Consider the following 18,073-nt stretch of genomic DNA (forward strand, 5'->3'; position numbering starts at 1 on the left):
AGGCACCGGGCCACCAGGCGGAGCAGCAGGCACCGGGCCACCAGGCGGAGCAGCGGGCACTGGGCCACCAGGCGGAGCAGTGTGCACCGGGCCACCAGGCAGGGCAGCAGGCACTGGGCCCCCAGGCGGAGCGGCAGGCACCGGGCCCCCAGGCGGAGCGGCAGGCATCTAGTCATCTGGCAATACTGTGGGCACCGAGTTGTCTGGGAAGACTGCGGGCACTGAGTCGTCTGGCAAGACTGCGGGCACCGAGTCACCAGGCACGACAGCGGGCTCCGAGTCAACTGGCAAGACAACGGGCACCGAGTCATCTGGCAAGACAGTGGGCTCCAAGTCATCTGGCAAGACAGTGGGCATCGAGTCATCTGGCATAATAGGATCATCAGGCTGGATCAGTTCATCAGGCTGGGTAGAGACATCATGCTGGGTAAGGACATCAGGCTGGGTAGAGACATCATGCTGGGTAGAGACATCATGCTGGGTAGAGACATCATGCTGGGTAAAGACATCAGGCTGGGTAGAGACATCAGGCTGGGTAGAGACATCAGGCTGAATTGTGGGCGCCGAGGCACCAGGCTGCACCATGGAAGGCGGGTTCTCAGATGGCAGGCTGACCGGTTTGGATACTGGCAGGATGGTATTGGTTGGAAAGAATTTTTGCTTTTTCCTGGTTTTAGTTACCGGAGCACTGTAAGTAAGCACAGGTTTGTAAACGGATGGAGCAGCTGAAGACAGAGAAGAGCTGGAGGATAGAACAGAGGAGGGAGCAGTTGCTACAGAAGACTTCTTTACAGGGTTAAAGAAAAGGATAGGTGCAGCGAGTGGGAGCAGAGGACTGATATGTGGTAGTTAGCACAGTATACTGGGCCGTCACTGGTGGTGCTGTCGGGGATGCAGGAAGAGTGCCTTGAGCGGAGGAATGACGTTGTAAGCTGACTGAGGCTGGGTGCAACAAGTCTGACCATGTCTGCAGTATGGGTTGAACAAAGCTCAGCTTACACAAAGCCTGTCTGGTCAAAGACTGCACTGCGTTTATACAATCCCTTAATACCTGTTGTGAACATGCAGCATAATGCTCCAAGAAGCAATTCACATCATCCTCTAATAACCATACCAGGGACTCTACCTGGTCTGCACTAAATGGTGGCAAAAAGTCATTCCTGCTTTCAGGGGTACCAGATGAAGCCAACTCTGCACAAACCTGAATCAAAGGTTGCACCTCAGAGAATTCTGTGCCCTGATCTACTAGAACATGAGCGACCCGTATACATTCTACCAGTTGATCCCGGGTATACTCCCTCAGAGTCTGATAAGCATATTCTCTGTCATCAAAAACCAGCAGCGACAAATACACAACCTCATCAAGATCCATCCTTCCCAGCAACAAGCCAAGATGGTTTCCCTGTGCAGCCACTTCTGGTCAGGATGGCCTTGTTGTAATGTCAGGGATGCGGGTGTGATCAGAAGTGTGCGGACTGACACAGGGAAGCGTAGGCTTCAGATATAGTAAATAATATAATTTATTAAGACTAAAAATACAAACGCAGTGCAAAACTAAACATAACACAGTGCAAACAAACTGAACCAAACCTCCAACAGATAACAAACATACGATACAAGAGTAGTCAGGCAGGCCGGGTCGGTAGCAAACGGGCAAACGGAGTACCAGGAGCAGGCGGGAGAGTGGTCAGGACTAGCCGAGGTCAGTACAGGCAGAGTTCAGGCAGCGTCAGGACAGCAGAAACAGGATCAGGAAACCAGGGCCAAGCAAACAGTACAACAAGGCACAGACTGCAGGTCTGGCCATCCCTTAAATACACCACCTGCAATCAGCCCCAGGTGATGGCTAATTGCCGAAGTGAGCCTCTGGTTGTTGAGAGCACCCGCTGGCCAGTCCTGGTACTGCAGCCCACAAGGCAGGTGAGTCCCACCACTATTGGCAAGTCCATTCCTGACACTGAGTGCCACGCCTGTCAGCTAAGAACAGGAAACGGAGGCTACAATTCACACAGGCTCACCAAAATAGAAGATTGGAAAAATGTTGCTTGGTCTGATGAGTTTCAATTTCAGCTGTGACATTCAGACAGTAGGGTCAGAATTTGGCATTAACAACATGAAAGCATGAATCCATCCTGCTTTGCTGCAGCGGTTCAGGCTGGTGGTGGTGGTGTAATGATGTGGAGGATATTTTCTTGGCACACTTTGGGCCCCTTAGTACCAACTGAGCATCGTTTAAATGCCATGGCCTACCTGAGTATTGTTGCTGACCATGTCCATCCCTTTATGACTACAGTGTACCCATCTTCTGATGGCTACTTCCAGCAGGATAATACACCATGTCAAAAAGCCAAAATCATCTCCAACTGGTTTCTTGAACATGACAATGAGTTCACTGTACTCCAATGGCCTCCATGGTCACCAGATCTCAATCCAATAGAGCACCATTAGTATGTGGTGGAAAGGGGAAGTTTGCATTATGGATGTGCAGCCGACAAATCTGCAGTGACTGCTGTGATGCTATCATGTGAATATGGACCAAAATCTTTGAGGAATGTTTCCTTGTTGAATCTATGCCACAAATAATTAAGGCAGTTCTGAAGGCAAAAGGGGGTCCGATTTGTATATATATATATATACACACACACATACAGTGCTCAGCATATATGAGTACACCCCTTTTGAAAATTAACATTTTAATCAATATCTCAATGAACAAAAGAACAATTTCCAAATTGACAAGTGAGTTTTATAGAACATTCATTTTGCTCATTACATGAAAGTAAGGATAATAATATAACTTAGATTACATATACACCCCACAACAAAAGCTACTACATCTAGAATTTTGTATGAGGACAGCACTAGGCCTTCTAGGCATGGAATGAACAAGTTGGTGACATATTGCAACAGCTATCTTTTTCCATTCTTCAGGAACAACCTCTTTTAGAGCCTGAATGCTGAATAGAGAGTGATGCTCAACTTGTCTCTTCAGAATTGAGTGTTCAATCAGTGTTTGATTGGGTTTAGATCAGGAGACATACTTGGCCACTAAATCACTTTCACCCTGTTCTTGCACGATGACCAAGGACACGGAGTGATGGTAGCATCTTTTCTTTCAATATAGAGCAGTGCATCTGTGAATTCATGATGCCATTAATGAAATGTAGCTCCCCAACACCAGCAGCACTCATACAGCCCCACAGAAGGACAATGCCACCACCATGTTTCACTGTAGGCACCATGCATTTTTCCTCACCTTTGTGATGTCATACAGTTTGGAAGCCATCAGTTCCAAAAACATTTATCTTGGTCTTATCACTCCAGCATACAGAGCCCCAGTATTCTTCTTTTTCAGCATGGCACCTGGAAAATTCTAGGTGGGCTTTTTTGTGCATGGGCTTAAGGAGAGGCTTCCTTCATGGATGTCACCCATGCATGCCATTCCTCTACAGTGTTTTTCATATTGTGTACAGGAAACAATCACCCCAGTTTGGCTTTCTACTGCTTTAGCTAACTGCAGTGAATTTGCATGGCAATTTGCTTCAACCCTTCTTATCAGAAAATGCTCCTGTCGAGGTGTTAACGTCCATGGATAGCCTGGTAGTCTCTGTGATATGTTTGCAGTTTTATCTTTGTTAAAATGTTTATATCACTTTTGCTATAGTATTCTGACTAAGTAAAGTATTGATATTCTTCTTGTAGCCTTCACCTTTCTTGTGTAAAGAAATTATTTTTTTTCTAAGGCCTTGTGACATTTCTCTTCCATGTGATGCCATTGCTGACAGCATGAAATGGGAAGGGATTTTCTTTGTTAAGTAACATCCTTGTATAATCAACTGTCTGATAGACACCTGTTTAATGAATAATTAGACTCACCTGTAGTTGAATTCTTGTTAATTAGGATTTTGTTGTCTAAAATCAGCTTTGCTCTTAACACTTTCATAGGGGTGTAATCATTTTTGCAACATGGTCTTGAATTAATTTGTTAAGAAAAATATTTTTTGTGTGTGCAAATTACCTAATCTTGTTTGCAATCAATGACCCACATTTGTGGGAGTATTTTGTAGTATAGTGTCCCATAGAAAATGTTGTTTCTGAAAGTAAAGTAAAGGTTCTTACAAATCTGTTGGGGTGTACTCATTTATGCTGAGAACTGTGTGTATATATATATATATATATATACACACACACACCACATTTTCTATTTGCAAAGGTTTGAATTGGCAGGCATCTAGAGCTGTATTGTTGGAAGTAAGGGGAAAAACCCAAGTGTGCCTCCATCCTATGAAGTAGCTGCTTTTTTAGTTGGCACAAAAGGGACAGTTGCTTTAACAATTCTTGAAATATGTTCATGTTCATTGTTCATTGTTTTCAGTGAATCAGCTGACTCACCGATTTTACAATACTTTGACAAAAACACACTAACAAACAAATAGTGACTGTAAGGACATAAAATATATGGGTCATTTGGTATTATTTAGTAACATTCAAAAGAAAAAAACAAAGCAAAGTAATGTGTAATAATAAATGCAATGCATTGTGAACATAAAAGGTAAACTGCATACCACTTAGATACATGTTTTTATTAAGTATTGTGAAGATCAAAAGCTCTTAAAAACAGCAGCACTCACTATGCATTACATTATGATAATTACACCACTAACTGTACAGTCGGGGATCCTTTCTATTAAACATTAGATGATCACATCAAACTTGCAAAGAAAATGCCATAATATCAAAAACAAAAACACCTACTAATCCCCCCTATGGGCTATATCAATCCCAGCTAGTTTAAAAAGCCCAAAGAGATACAAAACTAGTCTACAGCAAACATCATGCATCCCGCATTCATATTTTATAAACAAATTGGAAATCCAATCATTATATTTTGTGCCATGCTTTTTACAATCAGCTGGATGTCACTATAGTAAATTTTAGCAGAACAGCAGCCTGGGAAGATCACTACATGATAGACACTCCTCTCAATGTGAATGGACAGTAGTTCACAGTTTAAAATGGAGATTGCCAATAATGTAGTCACAATTTGTAACAATGCTTCTGATGATCAGCTTGTGATTTTGAGTAGAAATTCCCCCATGACATGGGACTCTACTTAACAATCAATAGTAGTTTAAAACTTCTACTTCATGTCCAGCATTGCTTTATAATACTTGCATAGTCCTTAAATAGACCTTACAATGAACCTGTGATCATGCATTGAATATTAAACATTTTACATAATCCTAACAAGCAGGAAATTAACTTTAAATAATGCCCTCGCTCACCTCTGTAGCTGCAGACACTGTGGAGCAATTCCTCCTCATATTTCACAAGTTGGTATCTCAGTGGCTCATCTCCTCCAGAGCACATACTCTATGTTAGGTCTCATAGACATGGCAACAGTGGGCTGTACATTACTAAGGAGTGTATTTCTATGCCTCGGTGTCCCAGGAATTTGCCCACAGCGATGACCAGCAGTCTGTACAAATCACTGACAAAATGACAGACACCATTGATGTATCCAAGTAACCACACACCAAAGCATTTAAAGTGTAACTAAAGGCACTTTTTTTTTTTTTTAATATAGTGGAGAGGGATTAGAACATCTGTTAGTTTTTATTGGGGTTTGTGCCCTTATTACTGAGTTTGACCCTTTCTTCTTGTCCTATTTACAGATATTGTCAAAAAAGAAAGTAAAAGAAAATCCCAAAGTTTAGGGTGACCTCAGAACATTAATAGAGTGGAAATTCCCGTGGGCACACTAGTTCTGGTGACACACTGGTTTTCCTTCACTTTGCAAGGCCAGGACATGGGGTGGGCAAGGTGGGCGGCTGTCCTGGGCACTGTGGTATCATGTGAGGTGGAGGGTTGTTGCAAGGAGATTGTGGGGAGGGGATTTGGGTTGGAAGGGGGAATTTGGGCGGGGGTGTTAGGAGTGGTGATTTGGGGTGATTTGTGTTGGGAAGGGGGATGGGAGAAGAGGATTTGTGCTAGGAGAAGGATTTGGGGGGTTTGTGTTAGAAGAGGTCATATGGTAGAGGTGAGAGGGGATTTGTGCTAGTAGAGATGAATGGGGGTATTTTGTGCTACGAGGGGAAACTGGGGGGGATTTGTACTGGGAGGGGAGCTTTGGAGTGGGGGGAATTTGTGCTTGGGTGGAGAAACTTGAGGAGTAGAAGATTTGTGTGAGGAGGGGGGATGGGGGGCAACAATTTCTGCTGGAAGGGGGGATTTCAACATGGGGGCAGAGGAGGACTGTACTGGGAGAAGGGGGAATTTATGCTTAGGGGGTAAGCCTGCAGATTAGGGCTCAATTTTTTTTTTGGGGGGGGGGATTTTTTCTGATGCATAATGCTCATACAGTTTAGCATGTTCGTCCTGAGCGCTAAATGACCTTGTACCAGCAATGACAGGAAGTGAAGAGAAATCTCTCCAGTGAGACACAGATGGCATAAAAAACTGAGGGGGGAGGTTGTAACCCTCCCTTACTCTATAAAAGGTTTGCCTTTAGTTACACTTTAAGAATGTACAGAGATGAATGAGTGGTCCTGGACAGAGATAAATTGCACCTAGGACATCCATTCTTGTGAACAGAGAGGTTAATTTTAAGGGTTAATGTAAGGGTAAAGGTTTAGGTGGAGAATTAGGATTAAATGGTAGAATTAAATGTATGCCATTTCCAGCCTCTTAAAGAAAAAGCTAGAAGCTTGGCTGAATTGGAATTCTGTACTTTTGAGTCCCAGGTCAGAACTAGCATGCTGTAAATGAGTTTAGGAAATATGTCAGAATTCTCTATCTCAGGAAACTTGCATTCTTAAAAAAGGGTGGTCAGTAATGGCTGCCTCCATTATTTTCTCATACCATTTTTACTTTAACAACTCAAGGCAGTCTTTATACCCCCCTCCCCACTCCTTGCCACCCCCTTGGTCCAACTTTAAAAAAAAAATGCATATACATACCTAAATTAATGGTCATGTAACACTCTAGGTTACAAGTCTTCTATCTTTTTCCCTGCAAAGGAAGAGGGTTCTTCTTCAGGTGGTGTACAAACTTCCTATTGGTTATCCAGTGGTGGGGATCTCTCAGGATCCAGAACACTTGCAGCAACATGATGTAACAAAGAGGCTACCGGTTGGCAAAGACACAGTACACTGGATCCACCAGTTGTCAGTGAGGGACAAGGACAGTGTACTTGGGTGAGTATAACATAGGCTTCAAAAGGTAAATCTTATTGTAATAACTAATGATAATTGGGAGGGGTCAGGAGGAACGTGATGGGGAAAGCTTTGTTTTGGTGTGGTTTTGGGGATAGATCATAGGTTAGGGATTTAGCACTGCTCATTAAATCCACATTCTTTTTTAGCACCAAAAGCTCTGCACAAAAAAATTAATAACTGTCTGCCTCCACTAATAGTACATGTTCTCTCTTTTACCAGATAGGGCTCAATAACCTGAAAATTAGAACAGTACTAGGGCTCTCAGCATTGGAACTGATGAGAAACATAGAAGTCTAGTCAGATCCTTATAATACGAGGGGTCTTCAAAAAGTTTAAATATATATATATGTATTAAAAAAGTGTGGAAACTTTTTGAAGAACTTTCATAAGTTTTGTTATAGAAAAATGAACTGTAATTTCTCCACAAGTAAGAATTTGAAAAGTTTTCCTTTAATTATAATAGAAACAAATTTCAGTATGAATAATTATATTTTGAAACCGTGTTAATGAACTATACATACAGTATTTGTCATAGAAGTTAGCACTAATGATTGTACCTTAATGAATAATAAATATTTTAAAGCCCACATGTTGTACTTTGAGGATGTGAAAAGAATTGTAATATATACCACAAACTACCAGAACAACCTTTATGAAATAATACAGTTTACAAACAGCTTTAGCAGCCCTTGAACATGACAACACTATGGGGGAGATCTGCTAAAACTGGTGCACAAATAATCTGGTGCAACTGTGCAAAGTAACCAATCAGCTCCTAACTTCACCTTTTTCAATTAAGCTTTGAGAATAAAACCTAGAAGCTGATTGGTTACTATGCAAAGCTGCAACAGATTCTGTGTGCACCAATTTTAGTAAATCTCCAACTAAGGAGACAGCTGTATGTGTACATCTACGTCATTGCATCTGCTTTTGTTTCAGGTACACTATGTTAAAAAAAAAAATGCATTTGGTATGAAGCCTACGACAGCTGATTTTTCATTATGAAGATTAGAGATGAGCGAATCGAACTTGGCGAAGTGGAATTCGTTTCGAATATTAGGAAAAATTCGATTCGCACCGAATCCGAATTTTAGCAAAGTTCGGATGCACGAATCGAATTTTTCCCGATCAGCCGGCAAAAAGTGTCACTGCAGAGAGCTCCGCTATTTCTGACAGTTCTCTGACAGTTCCTTCACATTTACAGCGGTTGAAACATTGTATCTATTTGTTTCCATTTAGGATACAGATGTTTTTATTCGGAAATAAATAGATACAATGTTTCAACCGCTGTACATGTGAAGGAACTGTCAGAGAACTGTCAGAAATAGCGGAGCTCTCTGCAGATACACTTTTTGCTGTACTGGAATTCTTCTTCTTTTCATTCTTCTTCTTCTTTTCATTCTTCTTCTTCTTTTCATTCTTCTTCTTCTTCTTTTCATTCTTCTTCTTCTTTTTCTTCTTCTTTTCATCTTTTCATTCTTCTTTTCATTCTTCTTCTTCTTCTTTTCATTCTTCTTTTCATTCTTCTTTTCCTTCTTCTTTTCCTTCTTCTTTTCCTTCTTCTTCTTCTTCTTCTCCTTCTTCTTTTCCTTCTTCTTCTTCTTCTTCTTCTTTTCCTTCTTCTTTTCATTCTTCTTCTTTTCATTCTTCTTCTTTTCATTCTTCTTCTTTTCATTCTTCTTCTTCTTCGTCGTGCCCCGTGACTGCCCAAATGAGTGAAGTGTGCGGTGATTCTAAGATCGACGGCACTCATCTGCATGTCATACTGACTGACAGTATTATTTCTCTTCCCCAGCAGACTCCAAGGGCATTTAAATTAAAGGTACAGTGTTCTGCACTAATATAAAGGCTCTCTGAAGCCTAGAAACCCTTTTAATAAGTTAAATTCGCAGCGAATAAATTCGCATCGAATCGAATTTCTCCCGCAAATTCGGCGAATCAGCCGAATCAAATTTTTGAATAATTCGCTCATCTCTAATGAAGATGCTAGTTGTCAGACTGTCATAGTGAATCTTTAATACTTTGAGTCACAGATCAAGAATAAGTACAGGGAAAGATTTAGTATTTTGATCTGACTTTCCTGGACTGCATACTTATTTCAGGGCAATGACTGAGAGGCAGCATAATAGCCAGGCAACTAGCAATATCAAAAGGAAATCAGCATTGACGTAGCCCATGATTCTCTCCATTTTCAGTTATCAGTACTGTGGTAGTTCGACTGACATTTACTCAGTCATGCAACATGGTACCCAGATAAGATTCATATCTTAGAGGGTTTTTTTGGTGGTATTTAATAACCACTGTTTTTTTAAATTTTTTTACTATAAACAGAAACAAAGACCGATGATTTTGAAAAACAAAAACTATTTACCTTTCTTTCTGTTATAAAATAAAAATGCCAGGACAGTACAAAAACCCCCAAAATTACTCTTTTTGGAAATTAGACACTCCAAAGTGATCTTATTTTTTGCCACATGCTGGTATTGAAGTGGTTCAAGAAACATGCTATTATTGAAGTGGTTCAAGAAACATGCTGGTATTGAAGTGGTTTAAACATGAGCTTGGCATAAATAAAGGGTTCATGTGTGGAATAACAGACACAGGCTGGATATCAGACTCACATGTGCAGGAAAAAAAGGGGTGCACACCATCCCACAGTCAGTCAGGGCCATCGTTAATATTGATTTGACCCTGGACAAACATTTTCTTGGGCCCCCCCCCAGCTCGACAACACACACCCAGCCCCCCAGCATGCAATTTCGCTCTCCACCTGCTCTGAGACATACAAATAAAACCAGCTAGACTCAAAAACAATTTACTGCAGCAGATCAGGCAGTGATTGTGATTGGTTGCCAGTATCATAGTATATCATGACCACTCACAGACTGGTTTCTAGAGGTCACAGCACAGATTATGGTACACTGATTAGTTGCTAGAGGTTACAACACATCACTTATGCTCATTGATTGGTTGCTAAAGGTTACTGCACATCATTACCACTCAGTGATTGGTTGCTAGAGTTTACTGCACATCCACATCCTTACTGCTCACTGGTTGCTGGAGTTTACTGCACATCCTTACCACTCACTGATTGGTTGCTGGAGTTTACTGCACACCATTAACACTCACTGCTTTGTTGCTAGAGGTTACTGCACATCCTTACCACTCACTGATTGGTTGCTAGAGCTTACTGCACATCCTTTCTGCTCACTGATTGGTTTCTGGAGCTTACTGCGCATCATTACTGCTTACCCATAGGTTGCTAGAGGTTACCATACATCATTACTGCTCACCATTGGTTTCTAGGGGTTACTGCACATTCTTACCACTCACTGATTGGTTGCTAGAGCCTACTGCACATCATTACTGCTCAGTTATTGCTTGCTAGAAGTTACTGCACATTATTACCACTTAGCAATTGGTTGCTACAGGTTACTACACATTATTACTGCTCACGGATTGGTTGCTAGAGGTTACTGCACATTATTGCTGCTCACTGATTGGTTGCTAGAGCTTACTGCACATCATTACTGCTCACTGAATGGTTGCTAGAGGTTACTGCACATCCCTCACCGCTTAGCAATTGATTGCTAGAGATTACTGCACATTATTAGTGCTCACTGATTGGTTGCTAGAGGTTACTGCACATCACTACTGCTAACTGATTGGTTGCTAGATAGATTATGCTACAAACACACAGCAATCCTATTGTTGGAGTAGAACTGATGTCTTGCATTGCAGAAGAATTTGCCATGTGGCAGAAAAGATAGGGTTAATGAAGCCAGCCAGGCTTATATTCAAATGGTAATGTCAATGATCATATCAAGCAGAGAGGCAGAGATGAGTGATAGTTTAGCAGCTAAAGCAGTGAAAGTTCAGCTCAACAGGACAAACTAGATAATATGAATTGTTAATCACACAACATAACAGCTGTCCGCTCAGCCATGCCGACCAGTGTTGTACAGGCAGCACTGGTAATGGTAACAGCAAGAAGAGAAGGGTGATAGGTTAGCAGCTGAAACAGCCAAGCACTGGTCCTCATTTAGATTGTAACTCTCGCACCACGGGATTTCCTTATCCTTGCCGCCTTTGGAATGTCATTGCCTCTTCTCTGTGATCCTACCTCACTCCTCCGGCCCCTGCCACTGCTTGTCAGTGTGTCTTTCCCCTCATCAAGCTTCATTGTGAGGCATGGACACCTTCCCTTTCCCTGCAGCTGCTCTATGTTACAGGGAGAGATTGTTAGGATGTTGGGCCCCACAGCAATGACAGGGCCTTGGGCAGATGCCCCTTTTGGACTGCTTTAAAGATGGCACTGCAGTCAGTGAAAATGTATGAATGGATCAGCAGCTGCTGATGATCCTATCATTCCCTGTTCATAAGTTAATATGATTTCTGAAAGGGGACGGATGAACAATGTAAACAGCAGCATGTTTACATTTGCCATTGCTGTGATTGACTATCACAGTGACTACACGGTACAGAGCCGCTCAGATCAGCTCTTTACACTTATGATGGCTCGGTACACAGACATTACCACAGACATTACCACTTGCCGACTAACGACTTCTTGAGCGACATTTATAAATGGCACTCCAGAAAGAAATGTCCATCACTTTTCTATTCAAAAACTTACAAAAGTGGCTAAAATCATTTAGAGCTTCTTCACATCAGAAAACTTTGAAAAATTTATTCATATCCCATGGTAAGTAACATGCGTTGGCATATGATTTTATAGCACGCTGCAGCCTTGCCATGCATTCTATGTCTGGATCTCCTTTGTCAGTCTAAATGGCTGTCAAGGATTAATCTTAAGAGAATCATTGCCTGTATCTACCCCCGCACTTTCTAAAATAATTGGGTTATCAGCCACAAAAGAAGCAACTCCCTTTCGCAGCCTGACATTTACTTTACAGCCTCATCTTGATTTATGGGAGGAATACCCCTTTAACAGTCAAATTAGCCCTGGCATGTTTAAAAGTGCTTCAGGTTTGCATTATTAATGTATTAAAAGCGCTTTTTTAATGATAATTAAAGATGTTTGTATTGTATTATATTTTTTGTATTATAATTAAAGATAATAGACAAAACTTTCCCATCAGTATTGGTGTAAAGATACAGATACTTATAATTATATCTCTATAACAGTTTGACGTGTCAATTATACCTTACATGGGAATTAAAGGTGCTGGCATGCACAGTAAAGGCTGAAACCTTTAGATTTGTACTACACTTAAAATTAGATACAGCTCCTTTTGTCAAGATACCTACAGAGAAGTTAGCATGAGTATTTCCCAGTCTTTCTGTGCTCATTAAACTTCTGTTAAGTCTCTCTCTCCTTTCAACTGTCGATCCATTTTTTTCACCCTCTCTGCTGCATCCCTCTAATGGTTGCTATAATATTTGCCTGTGTCATGCACAGCTGAACAGTATGAAGGGAGGAGTTCTTTTCATTCCCTAACAGGTCCTGATTAATCATACCTGCCACCATTCCCTAATTATCTGCCATCTGACAGGACAATGAAATCTTGAGAATGCACCACTCACTTGTGGCCCTTGTTTGAGATGTTAATGAAACTTCCCCTAACAAGAGGTCTTCTAGTAGAGCTCGTTATTGCTTTTTCAAGAACCAGGCAAATTGGTGTTGGATGAAAAGGATAATGACAGATAGTGTGGGTTAGCCATCACCGCTTGTCATTTCTGGCATTTGTGCGTATATGTGAAGGAGTATGCTTAGTATGAACATATACTTATCACAAACATGTCTACATGGAAGGTTGAAGATAAGGATTCAAACTCTAGACATACCATGCACAGTAGGTTTTTTTTCCTTGTGCCTTTTTTCAGTGGATCTTGGTTGAAAGATTTGTGGCTACTTCTTCTGCTAAAGGTCTTTTATGAAGTGACTATTGTAGTAAGGTCAGAAGTATCACCAGTGGCTTCAATTTACTGTTAGGTATGTGATTAAGGAGTTCTGCAATCCAATATATGATTGTATATATCAGTACATTTTATTGAAGCATACTACATTAGAAATTAAACGTGTGTTTTTGTAAAAAAAAACTTTTTGGACAAAAATTTATTTTTGGGGATTCAGATGTATACGAATCTCTGAATGAATATAGTAACTAATGTCAATGAATCTGAAAAAAAAGTTATAACAAAATTACCAAATGCATTTGTTTTATTTTGATGACGATATGTGATGCAATAGTAGTTCAGGTCCATGGGGAAATTATTTAAATTCAAGAAAATTTGTGATTTACAGTATATTGAATTTGTAATTGTCACAGTCAGTCGGTTAAGTTCCTCTGTCTAATGCAATTCTTGGGTTTGAAAAATTTGGGGCCAACAAATTATGCATTATTTATTATGTTGTGTCTGAAAATATTGAATCCTTCTGAATAGTTTCAATATATGAATATCGAATCTATCTGACATATATAGCAATCTTCCAAAAAAGCTGCAAAATTCCACCCGGACCATTGAATATACACATGGGATCCTCTTGAGGCCACTGAATTTTTTGGGGGGTCCCCCTAAGTTCTGCACAGCCAGGCAACACATATTTTCCACACAGTCCAGTAACAAAAGTCTTTGAGCTTGTTTTTGTTGTTTTATTAGGGATTAACAACTTGGATGGGGTTCAGGAGTATATGGGATACCAAAGGAGCTATATAATTAGAGGACAACTTCTTAGCAAATACTGTACAAAATGTGGATTAAAAATCTGCAACAGCCTCTTTAAGGAGCACTGAACTCCGTTGGGTGTACCTTCTCAGACACCAGATGAAACTCACCTCATCCACCTGGGTGTCCTGAGGGTATCCCTGGGCAAGGGATTCCAGAATCCACTGTAAAGCAGTCCAAGTGGAAGACTAGTTCAGTATTGCACCTGACCGCCCTCTCCCTTCTGTGGGTGTAGAAGTACTCAAGCTATCCTGTCCTGTAGCTTAGTGGGTTGCAGATGTTTTCAGGCCTTATGCTGGGCTGGCTCCTTCCCTGCCTACAGGTTGTCCTCCCAAGTAGAAAGTAGTGCAGTGGAGATCCTCCTGTCTGCTTTAGCCTGTAGATAGGCCGCCCCCTCCCAGACTTCACGCTCCAGCACCTTCCTTCAGTCCATCTTCCACCCAACACCAGCACTACTCTGCTGCACAGGCTCTCTCACATTTAAGGGTTGCTCTTAAACCCCTGCCTGGGGATTGGCCAAGTTTTCTTAACCCCTTGACGCTGATGTAACACAAATATGCGGCCTCACAGAACTGGGCTTTTTTTCCGTGGGGCCGCATATTTACGTACCCGTCTTTCTGGTGGGAGCGCTCCGCATCGGCGAGGTCCCAGCACAAAGACCGTGGTGTCACTGAGAGCACCAGGTCCCGTTCTAACGATTGGGACCCGGGACTCCCAATTCCAGGTCACATGATCATTGTGATATCCAGTGATTGGCTATCACAGTGATCAGTCACTGTACAGCCCGGCCCCCTTGTTTTTTTCTCTCTCTATGAATGGAGGAGAGAGATACATTGTATCTCTCTAACTCCTGGCTTAGAGGGAAAAAAATGTTTGTAAAAAAAACAAACAAAAAAGATAAATAAATAAACATTACAAAATAAAATAAAAAATAAAGAAAAAATACTTAGATCAAGGTTTGATCTAGTTCAGTGCCAGGGTAAGTGTTTGGGTCAAGGTCAGGGTCAAATGTCAAGATCAAAGGTCAGGATTTAAAAAAAATTTGGTGTCAGTGTGTTTTAGGTAAAAAAAACAAAACAAAACAAAATGTGCGTCATTGTTTCTGGGCTGTACTACGGGTACAAACAACAAATAACATACACATATATGGTATCGCTGCAATCGCCAAGAGCTGGAGAATTTATTTTGGGTTGTTCTTTGGTGGTAGGTTATGGTAGTAACAAGAAACACACAGCTAAATTAAACAAAATAATTTTTTTTTACTATTTTGGCCCAGTTTTCCATTACCATTTACCACCAAATGAAAGCCCAATTTGTCCTGAAAAAAAAACAAGGTATAATTTACCTGGATGTACAAAGTAGTTGTGATGATATGTACGATTTTACTAACACATGTCAATGTTGCAAAATTGTGCTTAGGCATTTAGATTTGTTTTACCCTTAGGCGTGAAGGGGTTAAATCTACAAATCTAGCTCCTGCTCTGCCCCTCTTCTAGAAAGTTCCTCCAGTTTCTAGAAGGGTGGGAGGGCTCCAGAAGCCCTGACTTGTAGATCCTCTCAGCCTGAATGAGGTAACCTCACTGCCTCATTCCCAGGCTGATTCATCCCTGGCTTCTAACAAGCTTCTGACTAACACAAAAAATCCTGTCCACCTAGAGGGTGCTACACAAAGGCAAAGATACAAAATGAATTCCAAAAATGAATCGGTTCAACCTAACAAATATGACAACACTAAATTCTTACAAAAATGAAAAATTTCAGCATGTACTTGTCTAATAAAAATGTTATGTCTGGATAAAGCTTGATTGCAGACATAAGTAAATAGATTTGAATTAGTTTTGACATTTCTAAGGTTAGACTTTATGCTCTTTGGGGATCTCCATGAACTTTTGAATGATTGTGTCAAGTTTTTAGTTTCTTGCAGTGTTCCATAAGTTCCTTATGTACCATCCTACTTTGCTCTTTGGCCCTTTTTCCAAAGCCTATCAGGAAGCATTGCATTATCAGACACAACCAATATATACCCATAAATCACTGCAAAGCTCAACAGTCATCATTTTCTGAAGAGAGCACATCTCTTGTTGGTATTTAGTACCATCATTTGTCACGGTTCCTTCTTCAAGGATACATTGTGCATGTTTTTTTTTTGTACATCCCACCTACTACTATAATTCAAAATCAAATAGCTACACATTGGGGTTGAATTACTAAATTTGGAGAGTGCAAAATCTGGTACAGCCAGGGGCGGATGACAACTCATGGGGCCCCCGGGCAATAGTGGATCATGGGGCCCCTGTTTCCTTGCCCAAACTCAAAAAAGTCTATGAAAAAGGTACCAGGGGCACCTCATGGGGCCCCCTACTGACCCCGGGCCCTCGGGCAGTGCCCGAGTTTCCAAACGGTCAGTCCGCCCCGGGTACAACTGTTCATGGTAGCCAATCAGCTTCTAACTTCAGCTTGTTCAATTAAGCTTTGACAAAGCTTAATGGAAGCTGATTGGTTTCTATGCAGAGCTGCACCAGATTTTGTACTCTTCAGTTTTAGTAAATCAACCCCATTATATAAATACTGAATGGTCTATGACTTGAGAGGCTTGTAAGAGGAATAATAATTACTTTTTCAATTATATACAGTGTATCACATGACATGGGGACAATACAAATGATGTGATAGCTATCAATTGACAATTAGTTTAAGCAAACAAAATAAGTGTAATCTGTAATTAGCACTGATGGAAAAAAACAGATGAATCTAAATGAACACAGTGCACTGTTATGTGAATCATCGATTTAATAGATTTGTTATTCAGGTGTTAAATAAAATGAATGAATGCTAAACATAAGCCTAACCCTCATTCTAGCATTGCTTCATTAGGCACTGGTGCTGTGTAAGAGCTGTGTCCATGCAACTCTATGGGGTAGATTTACTAAAACTGGTGCACTCAGAATCAGGTGCAGCTATGCATGGTAGCTAAGGATGGGCTCGATATTCGGGTCGAACGTAAGTTCGACTTGAACATCAGCCATTCGTGTGTTCACCAAACACATGAACGGTAAAGGCGTTCAGCAGGCTGTTCGCCTGCTGCACCCCACAATGCACTGCGTTCTCACAGTGAATTGTGACTACAGGTCACTACAATGTTTTGTCAATCAATTGGGCAGAGCTAGTGGTGACATCACCGCTAGACCCGCCCAATTGTTTACATCTAACCAGCAAAGGTCAGATTGCTCTGTGGGTATGCATGGGGCGTCGGGGTTTTTTTATTTCATAGAGTCAGTGTCATCACGACAATGCTGGGCACCATGGTTGATGATGGACTACAGCAATGGACCCATTTTTTTTACTTTTTGTTTTTTTTTAAATAAAGGACTTGTCAAAAACTGTTGTTTTGTTTTATGTTCAATATAGGAATTTTTCAAAAGTCAGGCATCTTTATTTTGTACTCAATTTAACTTTTTAGTGAAAGGATAGGGATACAAGTATCCCTTACTCATTCACAAGGGGTAGGGGAAGCATCAGGGTGCCCCCTTATTTAAAGGGGTACCCTGATGCTTCTGAGCTCCCCTGCCCACAGACTCCCCACAACAACCGGGCCAGGGTTGTAGGAAAGAGGCCCTTGTCCCCATTGGCATGGGGACACCGTCCCCATGCCAAGGACATGTGGCCTGGGAAGCCACAGGGAGGGGGTTCGCTGATCGTTCGTACCTTTCCCGCCCTGCCAAGCCCGTGCTCGGATCAAGGGTCTGGTAGTAATTTAGGGGGGCACCCCATTCTCCCCCCATTTTTAGAGGTGGGGTTCCCCTTAAAAGTTCTACCAGTCCTAAAGGGTCTGGTATGGCTTTTAGGGGGAACCCCACGCACTTATTTTTTGAAATTTTTTTACTGTGGGGTCCCTCCTAACCTTCCTACCAGACCTAAAGGGTCTGGTATGGATTGGGGAGGAACCCCACACTGTTTTTTTTTTTTTTAAATAAAAATGTAATTTTTGTTTTTTTTAAATGTCAGTCCTGTACTCAAAAGCATTTTTCAAATGCAAGCATTTGTCCATCTACACAAGTCTATACTATGTTTCCTCTCTGCTTGGTTCAAGGTTCCCAAATACAGGACTTTGATGTGGTGTATAAAGGTACATTTTTAAGAAAAATGTATTAATTTTGTATTGCCAG

The sequence above is a fragment of the Staurois parvus genome, unplaced genomic scaffold, assembly GCF_062004578.1.
Source record: "Staurois parvus isolate SC_StPar_1 unplaced genomic scaffold, SC_StPar_1.0 ptg000006l, whole genome shotgun sequence".
Classification (NCBI taxonomy): domain Eukaryota; kingdom Metazoa; phylum Chordata; class Amphibia; order Anura; family Ranidae; genus Staurois; species Staurois parvus.